This window comes from Malaya genurostris, chromosome 2 (genome assembly GCF_030247185.1).
Source record: "Malaya genurostris strain Urasoe2022 chromosome 2, Malgen_1.1, whole genome shotgun sequence".
In the NCBI taxonomy this organism is placed as follows: domain Eukaryota; kingdom Metazoa; phylum Arthropoda; class Insecta; order Diptera; family Culicidae; genus Malaya; species Malaya genurostris.
The window spans coordinates 19,238,233-19,250,492 of NC_080571.1; the positions used below are offsets into that span (position 1 = coordinate 19,238,233).

General features: G+C 39.4%; 1 protein-coding gene across 5 annotated transcripts in view; it reads left to right on the forward strand.

Annotated features, from left to right (window-relative positions):
* Window positions 1–12,260, forward strand: part of LOC131432668 (interference hedgehog-like) — a 212,677-nt gene that overhangs the window by 69,847 nt on the left and 130,570 nt on the right. For 4 of the 5 annotated variants that reach the window (XM_058599071.1, XM_058599073.1, XM_058599074.1 and 1 more), the window contains exon 2: window positions 6,467–6,506. The exons of the other annotated variant lie outside the window; for it this stretch is intronic. The gene's annotated coding sequence lies outside the window, so the exon portion shown is untranslated. The remainder of the gene's footprint in view (window positions 1–6,466; window positions 6,507–12,260) is intronic. 5 annotated transcript variants of the gene reach the window in all.

Genomic DNA, 12,260 nt, shown 5'->3' on the forward strand with positions numbered 1-12,260 from the left:
CGCTAAGTTCACTGGGCATCGCGAGTTCTTTCTCTTCAAAACCGACATCGGGTTCACATTCCCCCCGAGATCGTGGTTTTGGGTCGCCACGCTACGGGTGTTAAACGGCTGCGGCCGGCGGCATAAAGCGAAAGCTATAAAATTTTAATTTATGCCAAAAGGATATCGGGAGGCTTAAATGTGTGGCTTAGTCGTTTCCAGCTCTGGGTTCTGGGGTTTCTTCCAAAGTATTCAAATATTCATCACACAAACACACAAACACGGGACCGTTCGTCTCGAACGTTTGACTCGAGCAGCTTTCCGATCGATGTACGAATTGATTTTTTTTTTGTATTCGTTGTTCGTCATTCGCCGGGTCGGTTCGGTTTGGTTTCGATCGCCTCGTGTGACTTTTTCCTGGAATGGAATTTGATAATCAAGATAATTTGGTAGGTAGATGCCGCCGTCGGATAGACGAGACGTGTCAGCGAAATTGAAGACAGAACATGATTTTGTGATCACCGTACGAGATACTACTCCGATGGTCGGGGAAGAGGGTAATTTCAAGCGACATGCCCGATTTCCGGACCAGAACCCGCTAATCGTCACTTGGTGGCTTCACGAAGATCCGTCAGTTGTTCGAAAATTTGCGGCGGCTGCGACACGTTCGACACAATTTATGGCACTGCACCAAAAACGGCCATGTTTCGGGGCTCGAAACACGAGACAAACGTCTCATTTTTCGACCCATAAAACCAGCTTGAACAATGGCACATTTAAATTCCTTGGTTCCCTTCTTCCGTGAGGATCACCCCGTCGGCCGTCGCATCGCGTCTAATCAAGGAACAAAAAGGTGGAAAGAGGAGTGTGACATGATCTTGCTGTGCCGCAGGTCTCACGATCGGGTTCTGCTCTACTGGACACCGGTACGAGTAACGGGCAGGGCAGATTTCGGAGGCGAAGAGGCGAATAAGAAAAAAAAACCTTTGCAACATGACTGATTATTATGACTTTCGAAAGAGCGAGCACAAAAAGAACTTCAACTCGTTTTTTGTCTGCGCGTTATCCTGAATAGGCGCAGAGAGATAGAGAAAAAAAGAGAGAGATAGAGAGTGAGAGAGTCGGTGCTGTGTAGCATATTTTTTATCCATCGATCTTATCGATGGACTAAAATCTACACTACAGCCCCATGATCATTGGTTGATTGAACGAATCGAACCAGGGTAAACAGCAGCCCTATGGTTAAGGATGTGGTGCTGAAGCAAGTTACCTCTCGAGCCTGAACGATCCGTTAATGCTCACAAAAACTAGTAGAAATTAAAGTAATAATCTGAGAACTAGCCAAATATTAAATTGGTATCAAAAAGTCTCTGAAATGCTTTCATGAAAGTGAAACAAACTTCAAATCACGGTTATCTGCTCGAAAAAAATTCGGAAGTATACAAACAAATGTTCAATTTGAGATGTCGGGTAAGCATCGAAATTAAAAAATTTTTCCCGTGCCCGACCCAAGATTAATTTATCTTCCCGATAAAAAAATTAAAATCTACCCGTACCCGACCCGAAATAACCCGTATACTGACCAAATTTTCTAACCCGTCCCCGTTGAAAATGAAAAAATCGGCACCCGTGCCCGACCCGAACAATTATCTTGCAAATTGTATCTTTAAGGATGAGGCGCTTTCATTGCTGTTCATCGTATTAAGAGGGAATAATAATTCACCATTCATGCCCACGTCCATTGGTCCGACTTCACTGTTGTTGGCAGATCCATCTTTGAGGGGCATTATTATTTGTTGTACATTGAATACACATGATAGTTTCGTTGATGTAGAAGTTTTATTGTTGTCTAATTTTGTCTCTAAAGTAGTTTATTTCCTCTTCTTGACCTAGTTATTCGCGATAAGACAAGTACTCCAGAAATGTCGTGAATACAACGTACCCACGCATCACCTATTCATTGACTTCAACAGCGGCAATACGACACAATCGATCGAGAACAGCTATGGCGGATCATGCACGAATATGGTTTCCCGGATAAACTGACGCGATTGGTCAAAGCAACGATGGATAGAGTGATGTGCTACGTCCGAGTATCTGGGACACTCTCGAGTCCCTTCGAATCTCGGAGAGGGCTACGTCAAGGTGATGGACTTTCTTGTATCTTGTTCAATATTACCCTGGAAGGTGTGATTCGAAGAGCGAGGATCGACACGAATGGCACGATCTTCCGAAAGTCCGTACAAATTTTTGGCTTCGCTGACGATATTGATATTGTGACACGTAACCTTGAGAAGATGACGGAAACCTATATCGGACTGAAAACCGAAGCTAGGCGTATCGGACTGGCCATAAATGCGTCGAAAACAAAAAACATGAGAGGAAGAGGCTCTAGAAAAGAAACACTACGCCTCCCACCACGAATATTGATAGACGGTGACGATATCGAGGTGGTTGACGAGTTTGTGTATTTGGGCTCACTGGTGACCGCCGACAATGACACCAGCAGAGAAATACAGAGACGTATTTTGGCAGGGAATCGTGCGTACTTTGGACTCAGAAAAACCCTTCGATCGAGAACAGTACGTCACCGCACGAAATTGACCATCTACAAAACGCTCATTAGACCGGTTGTTTTCTATGGCCACGAGACCTAGACTATGCTGGCAGAGGACCAACGTGCCCTTAGTGTTTTCGAAAGAAAGGTACTGAGGACCATCTATGGCGGAGTGCTGATGGACGACGGAACGTGGAGTCGGCGTATGAATCACGAATTGCAACAGCTGCTAGGGGAATCACCCATCGTACGGACAGCTAAAATCGGACGTCTGATCCGACTGGTACAAGAAGAAGAGGACGAGCGCAGCGAGCAAGGTGGATCGATCAAGTGGAGGGTGATCTCAGGAATCATGGATTCTGAAATTGAAACTGATTCGAAGTGCAGAGTTCAACTCCAGAGTATAGATTCAGAACCAAGATGAACATTTATGGAAATCAAATGAAGTACCTTATGATCAAAAAAGAACCGGAATTTTAATTTTTAAATTACCGCGCTTGTCCAATCGGTAAACTTTTATTCTCTCAACGTTGGCAACACTTTTATACATATTCTGTCAAATTTTGACGCATATCGTAGGATTAGTTTTTGTTTGGTGTCTATACAAAGAAGTTGAAAAATTTTCGTGTGGCGATTTTTATAATGGATGAAAATTTAGAACAACGTGCGTGCATCAAATTTTGTGTTGCAAGACTCACAAGACCAAATTTAATTTGTATTGAATTCCAGTTAGACCAGCAGCAAATGAAATTAAAATCTTACTTAAATTAAAATGCATCTAACGAATGCATCTAGACGCTAAAAATGCAACTGAGATTCAGTTCAACAAGGCGTCTAACTGTGTGGACATTATGTTTAAACGTGAAAGAGAAGCAATTGTATTCACTTCAGTTAACAGCAAGACGCACAAAGTTGAGTGTGACAATAAGGAGTGTATCGATAAGCAGTTAGCAACATTCAAACAGTTATTACTCTGAAATGGCTTAATTTTTTGCAGCGTGTTTTGCGGTGACATGTTTGTTTACATGTCAATAACAGCTGCGCAATCGATTGGTTTCGGTACGGTTTAGCGTTCCAATGATGAGTCAAATTGATCCGGAAACGCGAAAGAAAATTCTGCACACTTGGTGCTCAGAAAGTGGTGTCACGTACAACGAACTTGCAAAACGGGTGAAAGTGCACCACACCAATGTCAAAAATACTATCGAGAAGTTCGGTAAGACCCTTTCCATGAAGGATTTGCCCCGATCCGGCAGGAAAACGGGTCCCAGCCAGCCCGGCCGGGACTCAAAAGTGGTTGAGTACATCAGAAAAAACCCATCGGCGTCGACGCGGGATTTGGCCAAGCAGTTCAACACCAGCATCGGGATGATTCACGGATCAAAGTTCGGAACTCCCTAAAAACGTAGAAGAAACAGAAGGTGCCAAAAAAGTCCCTGGTACAGCAAGCGAAAACTGTATAATCCGATTCTACAGAATAAAGACGGATGCATCCTGATCGACGGCGAAACCTACGCCAAGGAAGACTCTCGAGCGCTGCCCGGACCGCAATATTATACGAAATCGGTGTACGTCCAGGCGTCCAGCGTCGTCCAGGACGCTGACACCACGGTGGCGATGGAAAAGTTTGGGCAGAAGGTGTTGGTCTGGCAAGCAATTTGTACCTGTGGTTTGCGGTCGTCGATTTTCTTCACGAAGGGCACAACTAACGCCAAGGTGTACGAGGAAGAATGTTTGAAGAAGAAAATGCTGCCACTGTACAGAAAGCATAAGGCTCCTCCTCTCTTCTGTCCGGATTTGGCTTCAGCCCACTACGCCAACTCCGTTCTACAGTGGTTGTCAAAAAATAATGTACAATTCGTGGAAAAGGACATCAACCCACCGAAGTGCTCGGATCTTCGGTCAATTGAAAGGTATTGGGCAATTGTCAAGCGGCACTGTCGGAAGGAAGGTACAGTGTCAGCTGGACAGCTGCCACCAGGAAAGTCACAAAAGTAACAGTGCAGAACTTAATGAAGAATGTCAAGTCCAAAGTGCTAGCGTTTCACAGAAACTAGGATTTTCTTCAATATAATCAGTGAAATGCATAAAAATGTAATTTGTCTACAATATATCGAAAACTGATGTCAAAATATGTTTTTTTTTCTCTTTTTTATTCAATAATCTATGTTGCTAACTACTTTTCGATACACTCCTTATTAAATACATAATCCCTGCGTACAAGGTGGACTATGCCATAGAAGTATGCGTGCATGACCTTCCCCTGCAGGCCAGCGATAAGTTCGTTCGCGAAAATATGTCGCAGTGCGGTGAAATTCTCTCCATCGAAAGGGAAGAATGGCGAAATTTTTTCCCCGGTATCCAAAATGGCGTGGGCATTTGTGGTCAAGGTGGAATTCATCCGTGTAAAACGCTGGTTACCTACGAAAATCAGCTGGTTACATGTCAGTTTTGTGAACAACCTGCACACTACGGTAAACTTTGCACTGAAACAGCGAAAAGGACATCTTCAGCAAAAGGCAAGGACAACCGTTTAACAACGGAAACTAGTGAGCGCAGTACTCCTCTTTCACCATCAAACCAACCAGCAACTGCCACCAATGTACAACAAGACTCACCTACAGCAACTAGCAACGAGCTCAAGACTGCGAATAACAAGGAAAACGGAAATGAACAACAATACCACCGATGCGGCAATGGATGACGAGACGAGCCACGAACAAAGTGCCCCTCAATCCTCGCAGGAAACTCCCCTCCCCCTAGAAAAAGGGTGACAACGAGATCCAATACAAATTTTTTTTATTTTAAAAATCGGCTCGATCGGTTACATAAAGCTTGTACGCAAGTGGGCCTGAATAAAAATATCTTTTAAATAAATATCTTAAAATCTAGTCCCTGAAAGTTTCAAAAGTATCCGACATTTAAAAAAAATTTGGTGATTATCTTTGTCTGTTGCATTACAATCTTTAGCAATCACGAATCAGGGTTAGGTCAGTGAGGCATGCAATATTCGTTGACAAAGTTAGTGAATATTATTATTCCGCTCTGTATCGATTACACTGTCGGCAGCTGTTCGGACGGAAGTCATCTGTTAAAACGCGATCCAGATGCCGCCGCTTCCGCACCCCTCCATTCTTACGGGCTCGGTATAGTACGTGCTGACACTACCGATTCCAAACCAAAACAAAAGCAATTGTGCACAGCTTCGGAACCGCATACTTCACTTGGATCCCCCACCCCCCTCGGTCTAAGTTTGGCTGGATTTCACCGCACCACCAGCAGCAGTAGGAATCGAGCGCACTTTGCTGACTCTGGCACCGGAAATGTTCCATGGGTGCGCGTGGGGTTGAATATTTATAGACACGCGCCATTAGAAGCGCGCATGCTGTGGAAGTGATGATCGCAGACCCGCCGAGAGGAAGTTGGGTGTTGGTTGGTTGGTTTCGTCGTCGGTGTCGTATTGTTCTGCACTCGCCAAGAAGACGATGAAGACGACAACCGCTTCGGTTGTCTGGGGTGTGTGTGTGTGATGACAAAGTGTTACCTAATTCGATGGAGAAACATTCCTACGCGCATTCCGCAAGTGTGAGCCGCGGCACTTTGAGGAGGTGTCGCCGGTTCTGTGCTCGCCACGACCGCGACAGGTTGCTCTCCGGCAAGGTGTCCGCGTTGCGTCATTCGCTTCGGGGCGTGCTGCACACGGACTTAGCACGGAGGGAGCTGCATCCTAATGGGAGAATTTTTTTTTCTATCTACCAGAGCTATAGATTCGAGAAAGTTTGCCCTTTTTTGAGTTGAATAATGTGTTTTGACTTGGGAAGATCAAGACTAATGACGTCTGACATGGGCAGACTGTTTTCAACGCTTGCTTCGATGGGCTGTAGTTTTTCAGGATACACTAACGTTTTTAACCTTTATTTTTACTTACAGATTCCTCTAAAATGTCAACCTTTCATTGTGTTCAAACAAGGTGAGATTTTTTTTCCTAATTATCATGTTTGATAAACAAAACTAGCGGGGTTTTTCTCCATATTGTTCACAAATTAATGACACCATCATAACGTTGCATCCAGATAGTTTTTCTATTCAGGTTACCGGCAGCTTCATTTTTCTGTTCCCTATTGTTTGTAGCGAGGAAAGGTTCTCGTTGTTTTTTTTTAAAGAACTGACGAGACCTCAATTTCCGTCCATTATCGCGATTTCCCGGTTGGCTGAAACATGCGGGAGAATAACGTATTTACTATACACTTTGAAAAGCGGCTCCGTGCACACTACAGTACTCACCCTTTTTTATGAACTCATATACAAAAAACGTTCTATCTCTTAACACTCCAAATACCAAGCCCGAAAACTTGGAACGTTGGAACGGTAACTTTGAGCTGTCATAGCTCAGCTGTTTTTCAACGGATCTCAATAAATTTTACACCCTCGAATTTTGTACAGTTCGTAGATTATATTAAGTATATCATTATTGACAATCGGTTATGAAAAATCAATGAAAATGTGATTTTTCCCGTTCCAGGTTTTTTTCAGGCGCAAAAAATGCCCTATCTGCTATCTAATTTTGTTTCCTTTGGCATCAACGTCGCGACTGAATATTGAGAGCTCCAACTTTATCAAGTCATAACTTTGTTAATAGTCAACCGATTTTCAAAATTTGTTCACCATTGGAATGGTATTAGTTTCAGAAATCAAATGCACTGAAACATACGTAAAATAGAGTTGTCTACCTAAAGTTATACACGGAACGACCGAAATTAGCTCTGCGCCTAATTCGTATTACTGATTTTGAATTAGTTGATTTTAACAACAAAATTCCCAAAATAACTATTAAATTAGTTAAAATTGAGAATTTACTTTGCTAAAAAAAGCTCTTATTTTTAGAGAATGTGTTTAGTTGGCGAAAATTCTGGACACAAACCAGCAATATTTCAATCCAACACGAAATTCTCATTGACAACTAATTTCGTTATTAAAATCAGAAAATTTGTTTCTATATATCTATCACCATCATTACTGAAGGACAGCACAAAGAAAACAAAATTGAAATTGGTTTTATTAACAAGTTTATTAGCTAAAAACTCATGAGAAGTGTCAAAGCAAAACAATCCATTAAAAAGCTAAAAGGGACAGTCTTGTTGAAACTGCTTGCAAATTGTTTAGATGTTTTTCGCATGTGTTACGATATATCCATATATAAATTTCTAAACCGATATGTAAAAATGACGTAAACTGTTAGTGGAAAGTGTATTTATTAAGAATTTGTGCGCATTTGAAGCGATTGTGGATAATAATGTTTTTACGCGGAACAGTGAAGTTAGTTTCGAATGTTGCACTCTAATTGTATATGTCAAATGATGTTTTTGTATCTTCCAACCTACCGGGCTACGCCGTCCGGTGTGCTACTTGTATTCGGTTTTTCTTTTCCGAGTGCCCAAAATTTTCAGTGAGAGAGTCGATTTCGCGAAGTCGAATGAAGAAAACAGCGATTTAGAAGTAAAATTTTCAAAAAGATGTTTATGTTTCGCTTATGTTTTTTTCTCCATCGTATTTATACCTGCCAATATAGAAAAGATAACCTCGACTGTATGTATGTGAAACATTTTTTCGTACTCACTTTTCTCAGAGATGGCTGAACCGATTTTCGAAAACTTAGATTCAAATGGAAGGTATTGTAACCCCGTATAAAGTTCCTGAATTTTATTCGAATCCGACTTCCGGTTCCGGAATTACAGGATGATATGTGCAAAAAAATGAAAATAAGTGCACTAACTTTTCTCAGAGATAGCTGAACCGATTCTCACAAACTTAGATTCAAATGAAAGGTATAAATGTCTTATATAAAGTTCCTGAATTTCATTTCGATTCAACTTCCGGTTCCGGAATTATATGGTGATTAGTATAAAAATTACAATTTCAAATTATTTCATCACTTTGCTCAGAGATGGCGTGGCAGATTTAACCAAAATTAGTAGTAGTAATTATCAGTGGACAAATAAAATAAACCGGTTCTGGCTATCCTGATTCCCGGTTTCCGATTCCGAAAGCACCGGAAAAAGTGTTCATTTATTCCAAAATGGATTGACAAATTTTTTACAAATGAATATAAGTTCAAATGAAAAGTCTTGTGGTCCCATATTGAATTCCTGAATTTCAGCCGACACCAATTCCGGACATCCGGTTGCGGAATTACAGGGTGAAGATTATTAAAATATTTATACCGTTACTAAAAGCGCTAAGTAAAACACGTTAACTAATTTCTAAATTTACCTCAAAACTAGTCCAATCGATAGTCATTGTCAGTAGACGGCCAAACAAATTGATGTCGGCTTTTCTGATTCCCGGTTTTCGATTAACGATCGGATATCTTGACCATAGACTCGGAAATGGATCCCGATCACTTTTCTCAAACCGACTTGGATTGTACCGGTTCCCGGACTCCTGTTTCGGAAGTACCTGCAATAGTGGAACTCACTTCGTTTTCTCAGAAATGGTCTTATCGATCTGAGAACTGCTTTACTCTGTAGGTTATACTAGTTGATGATGAGAAGGGCATCATTACGCCAAGAGTTTATGTTCTACTTTCTTATTGTACAAGTCATCGCAAAAATTAAGAATTTCCGTTTTATCTAAAAACTAGACTAGCGCTATTGGTGAAATTCAAATTATGAGTCTCTAAGAATTATAGTTTCAATTGATTGCAAACGATAGAAGTATGAAAACATATTTTGATACAATTAAATCTCAATTTACGCGAAATTTAATTTACGCACCCACGACTTTGCGCGTAAATTGAGGTTAGAGTGTATACTGAAACGTTGAAGGCATAACAGAAATTTTAAAATTTCCGATCCTGCACCGATTTTTTAGATTCTACGGAAATGTTGGACAAATTCAAAATTGTAGTAGATATCAATTGAGTTTGTTTTATATATACATAAAAATTTAATCTTTAGTACAGCACAAAAATCGAAGCCCCCATTTTTGAGTAAATTGTAAATAAATTGATTTCTAAATATAAAAAATTATAAATTATATTAGTCAATAACGTAACTGTTCTGGCTTGCAATTTTTAGGCAATATATTTCCACTGATAGAAATTCAATGTATTTCTACCAATTTTTTTAGTTGTTTTGAGAGAATATATAATTTTATTCATCAAAAAAATATTTATGATAATGATTCTAGCAATTTAGAGCAAAAAATGTACAAATCGTCGCTTTCATTTTTGATTTATATGTTAAAAATAATTTTTTTGTAATATTTGTCAATATTTACATTTACACTGTATATTTTCAGGTTGTTTTTGATGATACAAAAACGTCAGTTTAGCATAAATTGTAGCTGGGTTGACTAGCAATCGAATAATGTATAAAAACATATAAGTCATCGCTTTGAATTCAGAGATATTTACGACCATTGTAAATAATCCCATCTTTTTTGTGGTCTTCTGTTTACAGTTTTCTCTATAACTTTAAGTAGACAACTCTATTTTACGTATGTTTTAGTGCATTTTATTTCTGAAACTAGTACCATTCCAATGGTGAACAAATTTCGAAGATCGGTTGACTAACAACAAAGTTATGACGCGCGAAAGTTGAAGTTCTCAATATTCTATTCACAATGCTGGTGCCGCATAAATGCAGATAGGGCATATTTTGTGCGTGAAAAAAACTTGAAACGGGAAAAACCACATTTTCATTGATTTTTCCTAGCCGATTGTCAATAATGACATACTTAAAATAATCTACGAACTGTACAAAATTCGAGGGTGTAAAATTTCTTGAGATCCGTTGAAAAACAGCTGAGCTATGACAGCTCAAAGTTACCGTTCCAACTTTTTTTGAGGCTTGGTGCTTCGCGTAACTTTTTGAGGCTTGGTATCAGGAGTGTTAACATATCAATATTTATCAGGTCGTCAAGTTGGCCCCCGCTTATCCGAAACCAAAATCAAATTAATCGAATTTCAAATAACGGTGCAAAAATTCGGTCCGCTACTGTACTCCCGCCTCAAATGTTCCAAAGGCCCCTACCATTCTGAACTCGTTTTCACAAGGGCACTCCTGTCCTAAAGAGGCATGCTTTATTTCCTCGTTGTGGTTCCTGTTGCAATTTTCTGAAAGAAGACGACACTTCGCGACTGTGAAATTTTTACATTACACCAACAAGAGCCAGGTACATTCATTTCGTCACCGACGGGAAACTGGTGGCACTCACTTCAGCACGGCACAGCGAAATAAAACGCATGAAAGCAGCAAACGGCTGCGGTTATGTTTTTACATTCAGAGAAGGGTGGTTTTTCACCTGAATTGAAAAAAAAATGAGTCGCAATCTTGTTCATAAGAAGTATGTTTCTGTTTGCTTTCGACTGAATACATGGGAAAATGTGACGCTGTTTGTTTCTCGAAGCTTTTGAATGCGATAAGAAATACAGAATTGACATGGTTGATGCCCTTTCAACCGAGCAAAAAAAAAGATATGCAAGAATAAAACTTTCGCTTTCATTAGCAACCTCTTATTCAGTGGAAAACTGTTTCCAAGAAAAAACTAGGTAAATATTATTCGAAGACCTACTTGAATACGACATACCTGCAATCTCAAGCCTAGATCTCGCTCTCTATCTCTCTTTCTGTTTAGACAAGTCTACGAATCATGGCCCACTGGGATAAAATTGATGTCAGGGTCTAAGTAAATAGGCAAATATGTAAGATGATGTTACCTTACGCTCCAGCATGGCAAATATTCTGTATTCTCTTGATTTCCGTAAATCCCGGTAGTGGTTTAGCCAATGTATGTCAGTGGAACACCCTTTTATCATGAGCATAAACTTAGCGAGGCACCTCTCGCCGATGATAACGCAAAAAGGTGAATAATTTGTTGCTAATTTGTTTCTAATTAGTTACGATAATTTTAAATTTGTTGCTCAATTTTTCTAATTTTTTTTGAGTACTTCGCTAAGTTCTTATGAAGTATGCTTCAAAACAAATTGAAACCCAGTGAATAATTTTTTGCTCTATTATTAACGGTAATTTTAAATTTGTTGTTGAATTTTTTTAAATTGTTTTGAGTACTTTGCTAAGTTTATATGAAGTTAGCGAAGCCCTTCTCCCAAATATTCTTCAAAACAAATCGAAGCCCAGTTAATAATTTGTTGCTAATTAGTTACGGTAATTTTAAATTTGTTGCTCAATTTTTTTATATTTTTGAGTACCTCGCTAACTTCACATGAACTTAGAAAAGTTCTTAAAAAATAAAAGATTGAACAACAAATTCAAAATTACCGTAACTAATCAGCAACAAATTCTTTACTGTGCTCCGATTTGTTTTGAAGCATATTTTGAAGCGGGGCTTCGCCAACTTTATATGAACTTAGTGAAGTACTCAAATAAATATGAGTAACAAATGCATACTGCGCAACTGCGGTTAAAAGTAGTAAACTTAGTATGGTTTCTGATTTCTGGTATTTTTTTTATGAAAAATGATACTTTAAAAACATTATTCGATCGAAAGATTCGAAGAACAAATTTTAAATTTTGGAATAATACAGAACACTATAGTTAGATCTTCAGATCATGAATTTATTAGACTTATTTTTTGATGCGTTATTTATTGTAATATGAAAAATAATTAAATTATTTATATTTAAATTGGGTGTTCAGCCACAAGTGGTGACTTTTCAGCCCTATTAACACATGGATCAATAAGTCCCGAGACTAACAATGGA